The sequence below is a fragment of the Culex quinquefasciatus genome, chromosome 1, assembly GCF_015732765.1.
Source record: "Culex quinquefasciatus strain JHB chromosome 1, VPISU_Cqui_1.0_pri_paternal, whole genome shotgun sequence".
Classification (NCBI taxonomy): Eukaryota; Metazoa; Arthropoda; class Insecta; order Diptera; family Culicidae; genus Culex; species Culex quinquefasciatus.
The window spans coordinates 42,623,520-42,643,265 of NC_051861.1; positions in this window are offsets into that span (position 1 = coordinate 42,623,520).

The window sequence follows — 19,746 nt, forward strand, 5'->3', positions numbered from 1 at the left end:
GTTTAGTTTGATGTCTGGAGTTTTTTTTTTGAAAAGGTCCAATAAACCAAATTTCCAGTTTTTGCTTTTTGGGTGTTTTTGAAACCGCCTTGAGTCAGGGGTATCAAAAAACACCCAAAAAGCAAAAACTGAAAATTTGGTTTATTGGACCTTTTCAAAAAAAAACTCCAGATGTATACTTTAAGAAAAACACATAAAATCTGGTACTTTGTTCGAAATCTCCTTAAAAACAACACCAAGTCTGTTTGTCCCATCGTTAAACTTCTACGCATAGTTGTCCTACCAAGTATTTTCTTACACGGAATCATTGGTTTTACTAAGCATTATGTCTTGTTTACCTGTTGTATAGCAAGAGAATCACAAATAAGGGTTATAAACTGATGACTGGGGCGATTAGGGACACATAGGGTGAATAGGAACGCCCGGGACAATTATGCGTAGAAACACAGAAATCGGTCGAAAAATTTCAATCGCGTTTATCTCAGTTGCACTTTTTTGAACATGGGACAATTATGCGTAGAACGGCAATACAGTGATTGCAAAAAAAAATCAAAACTCTTATCGTCATTAAATATTGCCATTGAATCAGATAGGGGACGTAGAAGAATTTTTCACCAGACTAAAAAAATCGTCCAAAATTTCAAAAGTTGATATCCAAACAAGTTGTTCTCCAAACTTCCAATCACGGGATCGTTGTTCGGAATGTGTTGAACTCCTTGCACCATTAAAATCCACCCCAAAGCATTTTTATCTGCGTTGCACCGCCACCACGTCTGTGCGGTCGTGGACACGGTCATCCCGGCGAATTCCACGGGCATTAAGTTGTCGCACGTCTCGAGGAAGACATTAAGCTGGTCGCAGCGCGCGCATTCGGCCACAAAATATCTCCTAATGTCCGTTGATTCGAGCGAGAGGCCTTCGACGCTGTTTAATTGTTCCGAAATGACCCGCCTCTCCTCTATTCACTGTAAATCGTCTTCCAACTTCTCCCCACAAGCGTAACCCGTACCGAAACGCGCACTGACCAGGCCGCGAGCTTGCTCGGATTGATTTTGCATTTCAAAGTCAAAGCGGCCGCCTAGCCGGGACTCTTTGAGGTTTGTCGGCGGTGGATTTAGGCTCGGTACCGTCATTTAATTAGTGTTTGTTCTCACGGAAAACTACTCACCGCGGCGAATGAATAACTCATCGGATGGAGGTGCACTGAGTGTCAATATTGCTATGGATGGTGATGGTCTGCTGGGATGCATTTTGGCCGGTTTGGATCAGTGAACAAAACGATTCTTAAACCACCATTAGGTGGTTGGTGCCTTCCTCACATTTACAATTTGATTCAACTCCGAAGTTGTCCTTATCCAAAGACTTGATGGAAATAAGTTTATGAGAAATAAAAAATCTGATACAGACTTTTCCAGAAAATATGCAGACTATCATTTGAAGCAATGTGGCAACCAGGCGTTTCACATCTGGTGTGACTCTCGCACGTAAACTAAAAGACTTGGCCTTTTGAGGTTATGCAAAAATCACCCTTTTTTGTATCCACAAAAAAACTTTTTCATGGCATAACTTTAAAAGTATTTCACTAAACAGAATAAAATTTAATAGGGTCTTAGGGGACCCTAAAATGCAGAGTGCATAGTTGGCAAAGGGAGCGCGTGGTCGTAAAAAATATTCGGAGTGAAAAGTTATTTCTGTTGTGATTTTTTAAGCCCTTTCTATATCATTGTTGATCGGAAAGCACGCCGTCGGGTGGATTGGATCGAATATGTTTTTTTTTGCGGTGAAAAAGCCATTTCTATATAATGAACGAAAGATGCACTGACAATGTGGATCGTTGAGTTAATAGTGGAGCAAATAACTGTGTGTGAGTGAGTTTGTGTGTTAACCAGAAAGACCTTCCCATAGCATCGTTGCTCGGAAGGCTCGCCGACGGGTCTGTTATGAAAGTCCTCCCCATAGCGTCGTAGCTCGGGAGGCATCGAAAAGCCAATACCTTATCCTACTAACCCAAAAAAAAAACATTAATCACGTGATGCTTGAAGGGTCTCGTGGCGCAGGGGTAGCGGCTTTGGCTGCCGATCCCGATGATGCTATGAGACGCGGGTTCGATTCCCGCCTTATCCACTGAGCTTCTATCGGATGGTGAAGTAAAACGTCGGTCCCGGTTTCTCCTGTCTCGTCAGAGGCGCTGGAGCAGAAATCCCACGTTAGAGGAAGGCCATGCCCCGGGGGGCGTAGTGCCAATAGTTTAGTTTCGTTTTTTTGAAGGAAATGCTGTGGATTCAACGGTCTCAAGCGGTATCAACAAGTATAAAGCGAAAAACTATGTGCTTGATGAGTCTGCAACTTCAACTATCGGACTAACATTCCTCCCTTTCGTTGAACTGCAGGCTTCTTGGGAGGGCGCCGGTATTGACTAATAAAGTAAAGATCTTCAGAGGTTAAACCAGAGAGAAGGGAAATGAGAGGGGTTAAACAGTGAACGGATGGTTGGCTCCCACTGATCATTTTTGATTCATTGTTTAACTTCAGCTGATCTGTCAATAACGGAGTAGCAGCTCATTGGTAGTCAACCATGCTCATGCTCATGCTCATGCTCTTAGGGGACCCTAAAATGCACAGAATAAGGCGAATCCGGCCAAAATCGGTTCAGCCAGTTCTGGGAAAATCGTGTGGAAAAAAAATCATTTCTACACACATCCCCACAGACATTTGTTCAGAATTTGATTCTGAGTCGATATGCATACGTGAAGGTATATCTAGGAGGTGTATTTAAGAAGGAAGTTCATTTTTCGAGTGATTTTATAGCCTTATAGTCTGCACTAAGAAATGATTTAAAAATTATGATGTGATTCACCCTATCCTTCATTAGTAAGCTTTTTGCGTGATTATCTCAAACCAAACACAAACATAATTTATTCACCTTCCTCAACAATACCAAAATGTGGAAAACAGTCTCTAGAAAATGAACCATCAGTAAATTATGTTTTTGTGAATAAAAACTGAAAAATTACCGATTCAGTCAAGTTAAATTCGACTATCTTTAAATTTTTAGATATTAATTTGTTTTTCATTCGAGCGTTTCTGCTATTTTTAATCACATTTTGAAACAAATTAAAAAAAAAATAGTAATGAGATGAAACCAGCCTTTCGAAGAATCTTAGTATCTTAGGCAATACCCATTACAATTTAATTTTTTTAATTTTGAATGAAACAAATTATATCTGGGTAATTCTTCGCCAGCAGTTGCACCCCTCTTCGATTAGCCCTTTTTGCATCTACTGATGAAAAAACAATTTCAAAAATTCTCGTCCTTCAAGTGTCCTGAACTAGAAATAAAAAAAATGTTCAAACTTAGAAAAAGAAAAGAAAATTAGTGTCGGATTTCACGGTGGCTATTACGTCTTTTTGGAAACTCACCCAAAATTGGGGCAATCAAACATAAGCTTAAGCTCTCATTTTTTTTTTAAGTATTTAACAGGAAAACGAGTTACCATTTTGATGATTTTTGGTAGCAAAGTGAGTCATTTGAAATTTATTGAAAGTCTCTAAAGAAACGCTCTTAGGGTCAAAGAAAAAAATAAAAGTATTTTTTGTCTCTAAACTATTGGTAGGTGGATAGATAATGAAAGAAAATAAATCGTCACTAGTGTGCTATCTTGTGACATGTCTGCTGTAAAAAGGACGTTTAACAAAAAAGCACACAAGCGTCGATATTGAGAAGTCTTTTTAGATATATTTAAAAGGAATGGACTTTTTCTATCCATCTTTAGATACTACTATTGAGACATGTTTCATAAAATTAATAAAATATACATTAATTCATTCATTCATTTGTTTTATTAGGTTACTTTAACAATTACATTGGTTCAGATGTTATCCTGAGATATGGACTACCCGGGCAGACGGTAATAACAAAATTAATAATATTTCAATAACAAATCCTGTCAAAATAACAAAAAGTGTTATTATTTTATCCTGAAGTTCAACTTCAAGAAGAAAAAATAATAACAGTTTCTGATAAAATAACAAAATTTGGTATTGAAGTGATATTATATTGAAAATGTTTAATAACATGCTAATAAGAGGAAATGTTATACATTTCAAAAACTCTCCTAATAACAAAATTTGTTATTCTTTCGGTATACTGACTTAGAAATAAAATTACCATAAATCGCACAAATGGAAAAGTTTCTAAGTGTCCATAACACAATCTGTTATTATTTTTTCTTTTGTTAAATATGTTTAGATCTTTGGGATAATTTTGTCTTATTTCATCGGGGTCATTATTTTGGCCATGAAATGGGGTCCTTAAGCTAAAATTATTCTAAAAAGTTGAAATTTTGAAAGTTGATTTTTTAATTATTTGATATACCCCCTAAAGGACTTTGTTTAAAATGGTTAGAACTATGGGATAATTTTGACCAATTTCGTTGGGGTCATTATTTTGGCCATGAAATGGGGTCCTTAAGCTTAAATTATTCTAAAAAGTTGAAATTTTGAAAGTTGATTTTTTTAATTATTTGATATACCCCCTAAGGGACTTTGCTAAAATTGGCTAGAACTATGGGATAATTTTGACCAATTTTGTCGGGGTCATTATTTTGGCCATGAAATAGGGTCCTTAAGCTAAAATTATTCTTAAAAGTTGAAATTTTGAAAGTTGATTTTTTTAATTATTTGATATACCCCCTAAGGGACTTTGCTAAAATTGGCTAGAACTATGGGATAATTTTGACCAATTTCGTTAGGGTCATTATTTTGGCCATGAAATGGGGTCCTTAAGCTAAAATTATTCTAAAAAGTTGAAATTTTGAAAGTTGATTTTTTTAATTATTTGATATACCCCCTAAAGGATTTGGCTAAAATTGGCTAGAACTATGGGATAATTTTGACCAATTTTGTCGGGGTCATTATTTTGGCCATGAAATAGGGTCCTTAAGCTAAAATTATTCTTAAAAGTTGAAATTTTGAAAGTTGATTTTTTTAATTATTTGATATACCCCCTAAGGGACTTTGCCAAAATTGGCTAGAACTATGGGATAATTTTGACCAATTTTGTCGGGGTCATTATTTTGGCCATGAAATGGGGTCCTTAAGCTAAAATTATTCTAAAAAGTTGAAATTTTGAAAGTTGATTTTTTTAATTATTTGATATACCCCCTAAAGGATTTGGCTAAAATTGGCTAGAACTATGGGATAATTTTGACCAATTTTGTCGGGGTCATTATTTTGGCCATGAAATAGGGTCCTTAAGCTAAAATTATTCTTAAAAGTTGAAATTTTGAAAGTTGATTTTTTTTAATTATTTGATATACCCCCAAAGGGACTTTGCTAAAATTGGCTAGAACTATGGGATAATTTTGACCAATTTCGTCAGGGTCATTATTTTGGCCATGAAATGGGGTCCTTAAGCTAAAATTATTCTAAAAAGTTGAAATTTTGAAAGTTGATTTTTTTTTAATTATTTGATATACCCCCTAAGGGACTTTACTAAAATTGGCTAGAACTATGGGATAATTTTGACCAATTTTGTCGGGGTCATTATTTTGGCCATGAAATGGGGTCCTTAAGCTAAATTATTCTTAAAAGTTGAAATTTTGAAAGTTGATTTTTTTAATTATTTGATATACCCCCAAAGGGACTTTGCTAAAATTGGCTAGAACTATGGGATAATTTTGACCAATTTCGTCAGGGTCATTATTTTGGCCATGAAATAGGGTCCTTAAGCTAAAATTATTCTAAAAAGTTGAAATTTTGAAAGTTGATTTTTTTTTAATTATTTGATATACCCCCTAAAGGACTTTACTAAAATTGGCTAGAACTATGAAATAATTTTGACCAATTTCATCGGAGTCATCTTATTTCATGGTGAATGGGTTTCAAGCTAAAATTAATCCGATAAAATTAACTTTTGAGAGTTATTTTTTAAATTTTGTTATATTCCCTTAAGGAATTGATTTATTTATTGAGAACTTTTGAACTGTTATTATTTTCACAGAGCCAGGAAATCGGAGCTGACGTTGAAGTTCGAGCTAGAGTGAGACCTCGGAGACTGCATCGGATTCAGCAAATTTTCAGCAACTTTTACTTGGAGTCGGAATCTGTGAAGTCGGGTATTTTTGGAGAGCTGAAGTCGTCGTTGACGTCATATCCTGCATCCAGAGTCGGAGTTGTCTTCAAAGTATGGATTCAAAGTTGCTTGGAGGTACCCGACTCTGCAGTCCTATCTAGTACAGAGGAGTTATGGCAACTACAGGTTTATTTGCAAATTACAAATAAACCAAAACAATAACTTTTTTTTGTTATGGAGACAAACCAGTTCAATAACATTTTTTGTTATTATGCTGCTCCACCTCTCCGCACAAAATAACAAATCTTGTTATTCCTTCATGATTCCTTCTGTGTTATTGGTTTGTTATTGCAATAACAACATAATAACAGTTTAAGTTATTCTTCGAACAAATCTTTGTTATTGATTTTTGTTATTTTAACAACTAATCCGATCATCCCAATAACATATTTCGATCTTCTCACAATATCAAAAACTGACCTTCCCAAGTTATTTCCGTCTGCTCGGGTACCTTTTAACGGCTGATTTGATCGAAAAGGGGACCTATGACAGAATTTTAATTGGATGTATGGGCTTACAAATATAAGTTTGATTACATTGCTCATAACTGAAAATAGAATATTTTGTTCAGTGTGGTAGAAACCTGGATAGTAAATAAGCCCACGTAAATATTAAAACGATTCAAAATGAATTGCTATCAAAGGAAAACCTATAGGAAATTGGACAAGCTCTCCGATAAAAAAAAATACAAGACTGAAAAACCAAGTCTGTCATATATCAATTGCCAAAAACCACAAAAAACCTATTTTTTCGACATTTTTATTTTTAAAACCGCTGTATCTTCCCAAGGATTGGACATAGGACAATGGTCAAAATTGAGACTTTTATGTAAAATTGTCTGGGGAATCGATTCCCACTATCGGTTTTAAAACAAAATTGATGTTTAGACCACTTTTCAAAAAACAGTTTTAGTAAATGATGTTTGTTTTTCGTTAGGAGAAATATACTATACTGCATTTTTCGTGAGTCTTTTTGTAACATCTTAGGCTATTTCCTCAAAAATTTTGAAGGAAAATAAATCGTGACATCACCTTAAAATTTGACTTTTAAACTTTAAAATAAAAAAAAATCTCATAGAAGTGGTGTGTATTGTTATTTCAGTGTTTGTCTTTGACCACTTTTTGATACGATGCAACGGCAACAGTCATTTTTAAATTACAAAACTAACTTAATCCACCTATGTGGTTGTTGCCTTCCTCACTTTTTACCAACACTTGGTGATATGATGGGTTTGGAAACAAATTCTTTCTATCTTTTATATATATACAAAATTTCGACGGTTTTGTTCGAACAAGAATCAATTCAACACGGATCGTCTGATCGAGGTGCTCTTTCTTGCGTTGGGTTTGTATAAGTTCGTGAGTGCCAAAAAGTTACAACCGATTCCGGAAAATTTGCAGATTGTATGGGAAAGGTTTAAATTAAGTTTTGATCACAGGAGGCTGAATAAGCAAAAAAGTCAAAAACGTCAACAAACGAAAAAAAGGCAGAACGAACTTTGTCAGGTAAGGCTTGTTTCTCAATAAAAAAATACACAAATGTCACTTAAGCGGTCATAACTTGAGACTGAGCGTTGTCTGATCATCAATGTTTTGGACTCATTGGAAAGGTCTTTTGATTACCTAACCAACGATCGGTCGGAAGATGGATCCGGACATAGTTTACATGCATTTAAGTGAGATCCGGCATCAAAAAAGTACATAAATATCACTTAAGTGGTAATAACTTGAGACAGGGCTGCTAGATCTTCAATGTTTTGGACTCATTGGAAAGGTCTTTTGATGACCTATCCAACGATGGGTTGGATAGTGGATCCGGACATAGTTTACATACATTTAAGTGAGATCCGGCATCAAAAAAGTACATAAATATCACTTGAGTGGTCATAACATGAGACAGGGTTGCCAGATCTTCAATGTATTGGACTCATTAGAAAGGTTTTTCGTTTACCTATCCAAAGATGGGCTGGATGATGGATCCGGACATAGTTTACATACATTTAAGTGAGATCCGGCTTCAAAAAAGTACATAAATACCACTTAAGTGGTCATAACTCGAGACAGGGTTGCCAGATCTCCAATGTTTTGGATTCATTGGAAAGGTCTTTTGATGACCTATCCAACGATGGGTTGGATAGTGGATCCGGACAAAGTTTACATACATTTAAGTGAGATCCGGCATCAAAAAAGCACATAAATATCACTTAAGTAGTCATAACTTGAGATAGGGTTGCCAGATCTTCAATGTATTGGACTCACTAGAAAGGTTTTTCGATAACCTATCCAACGATGGGCTGGATGATGGATCCGGACATAGTTTACATACATTTAAGTGAGATCCGGCTTCAAAAAAATACATAAATACCACTTAAGTGGTCATAACTCGAGACAGGGTTGCCAGATCTCCAATGTTTTGGATTCGTTGGAAATATCTTTCGATTACCTATCCAATGATGGGCTGGATGATGGATCCGGACATAGTTTACATACATTTAAGTGAGATCCGGCTTCAAAAAAGTACATTAATACCACTAAAGTGGTCATAACTCGAGACAGGGTTGCCAGATCTTCAATGTTTTGGACTCGTTGGAAAGGTCTTTTGATAACCTAACCAACGATGGGTCGGGTGATGGGTCTGGATGTAGTTTACATGCATTTATGTGAGATCCGATTCGCAACTCTGACACTTTTTTATACGTAACTTTTGAACTACTTATCGGATCTTCAAACAATTCAATAGTGCAGTATGGGGCATCAACCCGGATCGAATGCAACTTATTTGACTCAAATCGCATCAGCCAGTGCCGAGAAAACTTGGCAAGAATTTTGAGCACCAAGGGGAATACGCACACACATACACACACACACACAGACATTTGTTCAATTTTCGATTCTGAGTCGATAGGTATACATGAATATAGGTCTACGAGCTGTTTTTCAAAAGTTCATTTTTCGAGCAGGATTATAGCCTTACCTCAGTGAGGAAGGCAAAATGTAGAAAATATTTTAATAACTTACGCCCTTCTCGAACGTTATTTTAGAGTACTATTGGCTCCATATACACAAAAATGGCTTATATAGGCCTAGGATAACATGTCTATTGAAATCGGAGAGGGTCGGGTACAAAAGTACCAGAAAAATTCCTGATTTGAGCTGGAATTGCTATATAACATTATGTTGTGTACTCTTTTTAACGATATTGACATTTTTTATATTACATAAATGTATTTTCATCGAAACATTTCAACAATAAAAGCAAAATCCAAGCAAATTAAACCATTCAATTTAAGAATAAAAAGTGTTTATTTTTAAATATATTTAATATATTAGCAATATTGTAGTGAGAGCATTTTGACGCTGCCGTGCTATTTTGTCGCACGTCGCTTTTAGAAGATCCGCAAAAAAAGCGCGTTTAAATGTTTGAACCAGCCCGAGAGCATGTTGACAGCTCCCTTACAAACTAAGCATATCCCTTTTTGTAGGCCTAGTGGGCCTTCGATATTATCTAGCCAAACTTTTGAAAATGGCGAATAGTTTAATTAAATAAAGTGTTGCCTTGTTTCGGTTTTAAACGACAAAATAAGCAGTCGGGAATCATTTTCTTAAAAAAAAAAACTTGTTTAGAGACACGCCCCGTTCAAATATTAGTCAAGAAAAGTTGGAGTGAGCATTCCGCGAAAGCCGTCTCGAAAAAAAAGTTTCCCGTGCAAATTTTGAGTTGCGTATTGAAAGGGCGAACTCCGACGAGGCCCACTGGCCATCTGTCGGTGAATACGCGCAACTCACGAAAACTGACCGGCTGGTTTGAACATGGATAAACAAAAAAATGAGCACGCAATGTAAACAATAACAAACATGTTTTTTTTTTTTTTTTTGGTTGCACTTACAGCATTTTTCAAGGTGTGTCAAGATAGCACGACATGAATGAAACTTCTTAAATATGCAGAGTGACAACAATGCACGGAGTTTTTATTGATTTTTATTGAATATCTCAAGATCGAAAGCGAATGTTGGGGATCTGTGAAGGTGTTCTTAACTCAATATTGCCCAAAATGCACGTGCGACAAGATAGCACGACGATTTGTATTAACTGCAAAAAAAAACAATTAAATAGTTTTTTTCTCTTTCGTCAATGATCATCATAACGGGAAGTGATACAAAATCAAACGTACGATTCGTTTACATCTGCAACACACTTATGAAATTGGTATCCATCCCGTTCGGTGGTACCAAGTCCTGGTGCCAGGAAGTACCCCCAAGAACATGCCACCTTTGCTCTCCGTTCCCATGTTTTCGATTCCAGCGAACTCCACTCTGTCTCTCTGCGCTTGCTGTGCCCCCAGACAGCTTGGGGTCTGTATTTCATGAGTTTTCTTCTCGTGGTCAATTTTTGCAGCAGGCTGGTAGAAGATGCAGATAAAGTTATGCTTTTTCCCATCGATGATGATTCGAGACTAGGGGCTAAGACATAAAGGAAAAGACAAATTGCTATCAATGACTAAAGGGTGGAAATTTTAGCCAAAATACGAAGGGTTAGAATTCGCACAAAAAATAAACCTGCGTAGTTTCCTGGCAAATTTTAACGTCTTCACAAATTTAATTATGCTGTTTTGCCTTTTTTACGCGTCGTACTAAATTATCTCATTGTTTGCTTGTTGGCGCTTGTAAACATCGCAAATTATCGCCATTCACCACACCACTATCAGCCCTCGTGATTAATGCTCATCACGGTGCGAAACGTTTTTCGAAGGAATTTCGCGAAAAGGCATCATCAAGCTAGCTCATAATAGTTTTTTTTTAATGTTGCCGCCGCTGACGAGGGGGGAAAACGTGAATCAAAAGAGAAAATGTGCGTTTTCGCGATTAACGTTGTGTGAAATAGTGAGTGCGGCTGAATGTTAATTTAATCAACCTTTTTTTTTTCTCTGCAGGGCGTACATCTGCCAAACGGTCGAACAGCGCGTTCCGAATGTGGGGTTTAACATCGAAGTCAGGTGCTACCCTGGAAAAAAAAAAGAAAGAAAAGTAGATATGCAATGTTCTCACACCGCCGCCAAAACGCAGCTGAACCGTGCCACGACGCACCACCAAAGTGGCGGGAGCATAAATTTTATTAAAAATTTAAATTTTCCCTTAATCGACAGCAGCCGGAGGTGGAAAACGAATTATGTGTTTAGCAACAAAAAATGTGAAAATAAATTTACGCGCGCAAAATGCATCGGCCTTACCTTCCTTCTCCGCTGTTCGAGGAAAAACGCATAATTATCTGCTGAGAGTTCGTTTCGTGTGATGAAACACACACGCGTGTTTAAGGCCTTGTAACGAAGGTTTGGATAAGCAAAAGTTTAGCAGCTTGTTTTTTCTGTAATCATATTATGGAAACATGTGAACTGTGACTTATTATGTTAATTGTGCTTGGAAAATCGAAAAAGCAAATAAGGTTCACCTGATTTACTTTTTTCACAAGAAACGAAATCTGAATCAACATTTTATACACAGTTGTTACAGATGGTTATGAAAATGTTTGTTTTGCTTTCTAAAAATTCTTCTTCACTTTTTTATCAGATTTGACCGGGTGCGGGACATTTCGCCGAATGTCGTTTCGCCGACGGTCATTTCGCCGAAGGTCATTTCGCCGAATGTCGTTTCGCCGCATGGGACGTTTCGCCGAATGGGACGTTTCGCCGAATTGACAAATAATCGTAAAATAAATATATAAAATGGACACAAATTGTATTCAAATATTTTGAAAAAGTAGGGGAAATATACCCATTTTAATCACACTAAGCCGTTCGACCAATTCTCATCACTTTTGCCGTTTCTGCTATTAAATCAACATTTTCAGATGTTTCAACAATGGAGAGTTGCTTGCTCACTTTTATTTGAGCTATTTATTACTTTGGCACAGTCAAAAACACTTTATATAAGCTGTAATTCATGATCAAAGTGCTGATAGGCCGATAATAGAAATAGGCTGAGAAAGGGTATAGTTCCCCTATAATGTCCCTAAAAGGTGATTTTGCAATCTTTTTTTTTTAAATTTTTGTTTCTTAGTATGTTATTTTTATAAGTTTAAGCATTATAACATGCATAAACAATCGCTTAAAAAAAAAAGTGCATTCTTTCAAATGTAAGCAGTTATTTAATTACAGCAAACAATTTTAAATCTTTTCTGTGAGTTTTTGAATTAATTTCTGATAGTTTTTTGCATTCTTGTTTTAATATATCATTTGAATTATTTCTGTGAGTTTTTGCGTTCTGTTAACCATGAGCAGATCTTTTAATTTTCTGCTTATAATTTTGATAAATTTCTGTTAGTTTTTGCATTCTTTTGTTTTTCCAACATGAGGAGTTCTTTTGATTTTCAGCATAACATTTTGGAAAAAATGCCAGTAGTTTTTGCATTCTTTACTGAGCATATTTTTTAAATTATTTCAGAGAGTTTTTGCATTCTTTCAAACATGAACAGTTTTTTTTTTATTTTCTGCTTATAATTTTGATTATTTCTGTTTGTTTTTGCATTCTTAGTTTTTTAAGCAAATTATTTGTATAATTTTTGTGAGTTTTTGCATTCTTTCAAACATGAGCAGTTCTTTTGATTTTTTGGAAATTTTTGGTTAGTTTTTGCATTCTTTGTATTTAAGCATATTTTTTTTAATTATTTCTGTGAGTTTTTGCATTCTTTCAAACATGAGCAGTTCTTTTAATTGGCTGCTTATTATTTAGATTATTTCTGTTTGTTTTTGCATTCTTTGTTTTTCAAGCAATTTTTTTGTATAATTTTTGGGAGTTTTTGCATTCTTTCAAACATGAGCAGTTCTTTTAGTTTTCAGCACAACATTTTGCAAAATTGCTGTTAGTTTTTGCATTCTATATTTTTGGCATGCTGTTCAAATATTTCGATGAGTTGATGCATTATTAGATTTTTTAAGCATATTATTTCTATAATTTTTTGGTAGGTTTTGCATTCTTTCAAACATGAGCAGTTCTTTTGATTTTTAGCATAACATTTTGAAAAATTTCTGTAAGTTTTTGCATGCTTTGTTTTTTAAGCAAATTATTTGTATAATTTTTATGAGTTTTTGCATTCTTTCAAACATGAGCAGTTCTTTTAATTGGCTGCTTATTATTTAGATTATATCTGTTTGTTTTTGCATTCTTTGTTGTTCAAGCAATTTTTTTGTATAATTTTTGGGAGTTTTTGCATTCTTTCAAACATGAGCAGTTCTTTTGGTTTTCGTCACAACATTTAGAAAAATTTCTGATAGTTTTTGCATTCTTCATTTTTTAAGCAAATTATTTGTATTATTTCTGTGAGTTTTTGCATTCTTTGAAACATGAGACGTTCTTTACTTTTTAAATTATTATATTATTATCTTGCCACTCCTTCTCAAGTTTGCATGCATGAATTACAAGATGGCACTGTAGCGAACAAATAGCATAAATTGTACAAAAAAGTTATTTTTTATTCAATTCGGCGAAACGTCCATTCGGCGAAATGACTTTCGGCGAAACGTACCATTCGGCGAAACGACATTCGGCGAAATGACCGTCGGCGAAACGACATTCGGCGAAACGTACCAGATCCGATTTGACCAATGGAACTGATTTTTTCGACGGCAGTAGCTCGTGTCAAGTGCGTGGCCGAATGGTTACGCTGTCCGCTTTGTAAGCGGATGATTCTGGGTTCGATTCCCATCTGCTGCAACCTTCCATCGGATGAGGAAGTAAAATGTCGGTCCCGGCCTTGGTTGTTAGGCCGTTAAGTCATTCCAGGTGTAGGAGTCGTTTCCATGCCATAAGTACAAACAACACACCAAACCAAGCCTACTCCGGTGGAATCGCTGGCGGCGGTTGGACTCACAATCCAAAGGTCGTCAGTTCAAACACTGGGGTGGAAGGTTCCTTGGAGTAAAAGAGGTTTGGGTGCTCTCCCCATTCAAGCCTTCGGACTCCTAGGTTCGAGCAGAAACTTGCAATAGAGACCACAAAAGACCCGGGGGTCGTTAATGTGGATGGTTTGATTTGATTTGAGCTCGTGTCAAAATAAAACAGAAGATTGTTCTGCTGGTTTTGGGAGAAACTCCGCAAGTTTTTGGCAGATTTTGAGTGTTGGATGGTTTTATATGTTATAATAATGTTTCTCAATTAGTGAAAGTTTGATGGAAACGTATTCAAAACATAATTCTGTTTGTTTTGACGAGTTTGCAAATAAATTCCCTCTTCACGTAATAGTGTTTGTTTACTTACTCGTTCGATTTGTTGATTTGCGTGAACATCAAATTTCAATTGAGTGGTCGATTTCAAAGCACTCTAGGTAGCTCTTCACTACACAAATTTTGCTTTTTAGTTTCACTTAGTTTCAACAGCTTGCTCAGTCTACATCAATCAACTTTGAGAAGAAAATGACAACTGTCATTTCTGCAGCTACCCTTTACAGTAAAATTTCTGCCAGAGTAGTAGAGAACTAAGTGTAAACTGCGAAAAATTTCGTGGAGTCTCCACAAGACTCCACAAGACCCTACGGTCTGGTCATCTTTCCCGGCGTACAAAGTGTACCATGCCGATAAGATAAGACCGGTCGTCCTCTACGGGCACGAGACGTGGACGATGCTCGAGAAGGACCTACAAGCGCTTGAAGTTTTCGAACGGCGAATGCTTAGGACGATCTTTGGCGGCGTGCGTGAGAACACTGTATGGAGGAGAAGGATGAACCACGAGCTGGCGCAACTCTACGGCATGCCAAGTATTCGGAAGGTCGCCAAGGCTGGTCGAATCCGGTGGGCTGGATACATCGCAAGAATGTCGGACGCGCTGGATGCGTGCCAACCGAACCGGACAATCAATCCGGTGAAGTTGGTGTTCTATTCGGAGCCGGTTGGAACGCGACGGAGGGGGCGCAACGTGCAAGGTGGATGAACCAAGTGGAGGAAGATCTGGAAAGTGTGGGAGTTTCGAGTCGGAATTGAAGAGAAGCAGCCCAGAACCGAGTTAGATGGCAACGCATCTGGAGACAGCTCATGACCCGCAGGTTGTCCGAGCAGTAAAAGTGAAGTAAGCGAAAAATTTCGCTAGATTTTCTGCTATCACATATTTTTGCCATTAATTTGCGATAACAAACCAGCAGAACTATGTTACTGGATATGAATTTGCTCAGCCGTTGGTTTCAGCGAAAAACTTCGCAGGTTCAGCGTAATTTTCCGCAAATATCAGCAAAATCAAACCAGGAAAATCCTTCACCCAAAGTTAAAGAACGAGGGGAAAGTCCTCACGATAAGAAACGTGAGGAAAGTGCTATATTGCGAGAGTATAGTCCTCTCGCGTGTTCATTCGTTCATTGGAACAGTTCATCCTATTGAGTGGCTTATATGGACAAACGACCGCCACTTAGTCACCGAACCATGGTGGCCCATACGGCAAAGGCACGGTTCAATATGCCGAAGGTCTTGAATTCGAGTCTCGGTACCGGTACTTTTTTTGATAGATGAACTTTTTTGGAAAATGAACAATGAGTAAAGTACTCTCGGTAATTTCGGGATTTATCCTCTCCGTCCGCACACAGTACTATTTTACTACCGAATCGTGCTCTTTATCCTCCCGTATGCCGATGCCCAGTTCTGGGTGTTCTGCTGATTTGGTGATGGATCCCCTACCCGAGCGCTCTTAAATTCAAATATTTGAGGGTTGGGAAAAAATACATTCCAGAGATTCTATGACAGTAAAGTGACTAACTAGTGTTTGTGGGAGTAATTTTGATTATTCTTGAGATACGTTAAAAATTTAAAAAAAGATGAGAATCCTAACAAAACGTTTACCTTATTTAATTCAAATAACAAATAGGTTGAAATTCAAATCAACGGAATACATTCTAATTTTGATCGCATTCAAAAAAAATTAAGGCAGAATCCGAATCAAATATAATGGGATCTAAAACATGTATCGTTTCAGAGCGATTACTCTATTATTTATTATTTACTCTATTAAACCAAAGTTATTGTTAAACGTGGAGGTCCAGAGTGGCAGAGCGTAGTCCAAATTTTTTTTTCTTGTGGGCTGGTAGAAGCGTTCAAAATTGAATTTTGGAAAATGTTAAACCATAGGGATCAAGAAGACATTCTGAATTTTCAGATGGATTAACTACTTTTAAATTTCATCAAAATGTGAATTCACAATGAGTCGATTTGTGAAAACTTCGTAGACCGTCTGCCCCGTTTTGGTTTGTTCCCACCGCGATAACTCTGACTGGGGTCACTTTTTTGCAAATAGGAAAACATGATAGGAAAGAGCAAGTTCTTACGATTCTTATGATACCATAACATTGATATTTTTCTCGAAAAATATTGGAGCACTAAACGCATGAAAAAAATATTTTTGAAAAACTCGCAGCCACCAACAGACCACGCGACAGAACGTGCAGCAGTGGACGTACGAAAAAAAGGAGAAACCGACATAACGGTGATAACTGCTAGCCGCGTGGCAAAAATGGTTTTGCCTGGTTGCTTTGTCATTGTTTCTCGTTCGCTGCTGCACCATCGTTCTTCTACACACGGGGCACAGAGGGGAATAATCGAAATTTTACGCAATAAATGAATATCTTCTCGGGAATATTTTTGGGAATTTTGGTGTCTTTGGCAAAGTTGCTCGTATTAGTAGTGCGCATCTTTTGGCACCAATTTTAGTTCCGAACTTCACCGCATAGGTGGCGCTGAAAACTAACTTTTTACAAGAGGGTCGTAGAGCTTTGGTCTCTTCGACAAAGTTGTGTAATTTATCTTTTTGAACAACTTTTAGAACATTTAAAAATCCCAAAAATAATGGCAAAAAGTTACAGCACTTTAGACAAAATATCTCTGATAAAATCGTTTTTTGTTCTAAAACATCTTTAAACTTATTTATTTATCATTCCAAAAAAATCTAAATCTAAAAAAATTTTGATGTCTTATTTTACAAATTATAGAAAAAAACATTGAAAATATGGTAATTTTGGAAACAACTCGGAACTACTCGGAGCCGATTTGCCGAGCATTTTTCAAAAAAAAAAAATTTGGTCTTTTTGCCTATAAGTTATTAGCAATCCTCTCCGAAAGTCAGAAATGAATTTCACCTATGTATTATATATTTAGCTAATAAAAATTTCGAGCCTTCTCTATGACCAAAGTTCTTTTTTTGCATGTTTGGATTGCCCCTACAAGTTTTCATTCAATTTTGGTCGTTGTCTTGAATTTCATGTAAAAATTTGAAAATCAAAAATCTTGAAAATAAATTTTCAGATTGATTGGATGCCTTCAGCAAAGTTTTAGAAAATTGTTAGAACAATCCAGCATTCAGAGTCAGGTAGAAAATAATTATTGGACCTGGGGGGAATTTGTTCTCTTGGCATTTTTTATGATTTAGCTCTTCCATACAATTTGCAATTCTAACTACATTAAAAATATTTTGCAAAGTTTGTGATAGTAACTTGTTTGCTCTCTTCTGAATAAACTATTCATCACTTGAAATAATAGTGATGTGCCAACATCAAGTACGCGACGGAAATACATGTCAATTCAACAAAAAAAATCAAGAGATTTTCAATTTTTAAGTTTTCACATGAGGTTCGTATAAGGACAGCGGCCAAAATTGCATGAAGACTAGGTACTTTTATCTACAAGGACTTCGCCACCCTGGGCTCCTAAGTGTATGAAAATATGGCACGGAGTGACGGCGCCGGATACCCATATTTACACAAAGAATTTTAGAGCGCCCACCGCTTTTTTTTAGAAAAATGCTCGGCAAAACGGCTCCTAGCAGTTCCGAGTTGTTTCCAAAATTACCATATTTTCAATGTTTTTTACTATAATTTGTAAAATAAGGCATCAAAACTTTTTGAGATTTAGCAGAAACTTCTTCAATAATTATTTTTCACCAACTATCATCATTGGAATAATAAATAAATAAGTTTGAGATATTTTAGTACAAAAACGATTTTAACAGAGATATTTTTTCAAAGTGCTTCAAAGTGTTTTACCATTATTTTTGGGAATTTTTCAATATTCTAAAAGTTGTTAAAAATGAACGCTTTACAATACCATATTGTATGACGAGCTTGTTCGACATGGGAATCTCTCTCTCATAACATTACACCTTAGCTTCCATCCACCCCGTATTCGAACTGACGACCTTTGGATTGTGAGTCCAACTGCCTACCAGCGACTCCACCGAGACAGGACCCAGGGAGACGACTCCTACACCTGTACTGAGCTAACGACCTAACCTTTAGGTTAGGGACCAACATTTACTTCCCGTCCGACGGAAGGCGTGATCAGACAAATCTCGTCTCGAAAAATGCCACCGGGACCTTCTGGGATCGAACCCAGGCCGATTGGGTGAGAGGCAACCACGCTTACTCCTACACCACGGTCCCGACAACATTAGGGATCTTTATTTATTTTATAAATTTCTAAATGATTGCGTTTAATACCAAATGTATCCCATTTAGGGTATATGAAAAATACCCAACGTTTGTTTTGTTGATTATTAGTGGAACACATAAAAACTCTTTTAGTAAAAAAAAATCTTATGACGAGGTTGAAAGCAAAATCAAGAAGATAGTAATTGTATAACAGGAATACTAAAACAAAATACAGTAGAGTAATTTTGCGTGTGTAGGTAATAGGATGTAACAAAAATGACTTTTGGCGGCCATTCAGGGCTTCGTTCCGGTGGGCATACTTAGCCCAAATCCCAAATATGAGCTTGATTGGACGTAACAGGAGCTGGCGCTATGTCTATTTTTGAGGCACTTTGGCCACAAATGCGTTTATCAAAAACATCACTGGCGTGTAGGTCGGATCCCTGCGCATCTTTTGGTATACCGTAAAACGGGGTAACTTTGATAGCCGGGGTGACTTTGATAGGTTTGCGATTTTCCCGTAAAATTAAGAGTACAATTAAAATACGTAAGGGACCATCCATAAACCACGTGGACACTTAAGGGGGGGGGGGGTATGGCGATTGTCCACGATCCATACAAAAAAGTTTTTTTTTGTATGGACAATTGTCCACGAGCGGGGGTTACAGATTCCCAAAAAGTGTCCACGTGGTTTATGGATGGTCCCTAAGGAATGGTTCAGAAACATACTGACCGTGGTAGAGAAGTGTTCGAAGTACCTCAAGAAGAACTTTTCATAAATTTTGAAAGGATTATAAAGTTAGTTAACTATATGTTAAGAAAAATGTTGATGGAATGTCATTATTTTTCATTAAACAATTAAATTTTAATTAACAAATTTTAAATAAATTTCGTGTAATGAAATTTCGAACTTTAAATAATTTTAACTCTAAAATTTATATGTATTTTGTTAAAAACCTTATAAACTTAGTTAACTTAACATAAACATTGATTTTTTTTCTTACAAACTATATCAGCTACTTTAGTGATGGTACATTTAACGTACAAATAAAGTTTGAACATCTTAAATATGATTCTAACAAGAAAAGCTATGACTATCAAAGTCACCCCGGAATTTAAACTAAGAATTTTTAACGTAACTATTTTTCTAAACACTATTGAAAAAACTTTTTTCCAAAATAGTGCATGGACTTTGTGTGGCCTACCCCAGTACATGTTTTAAA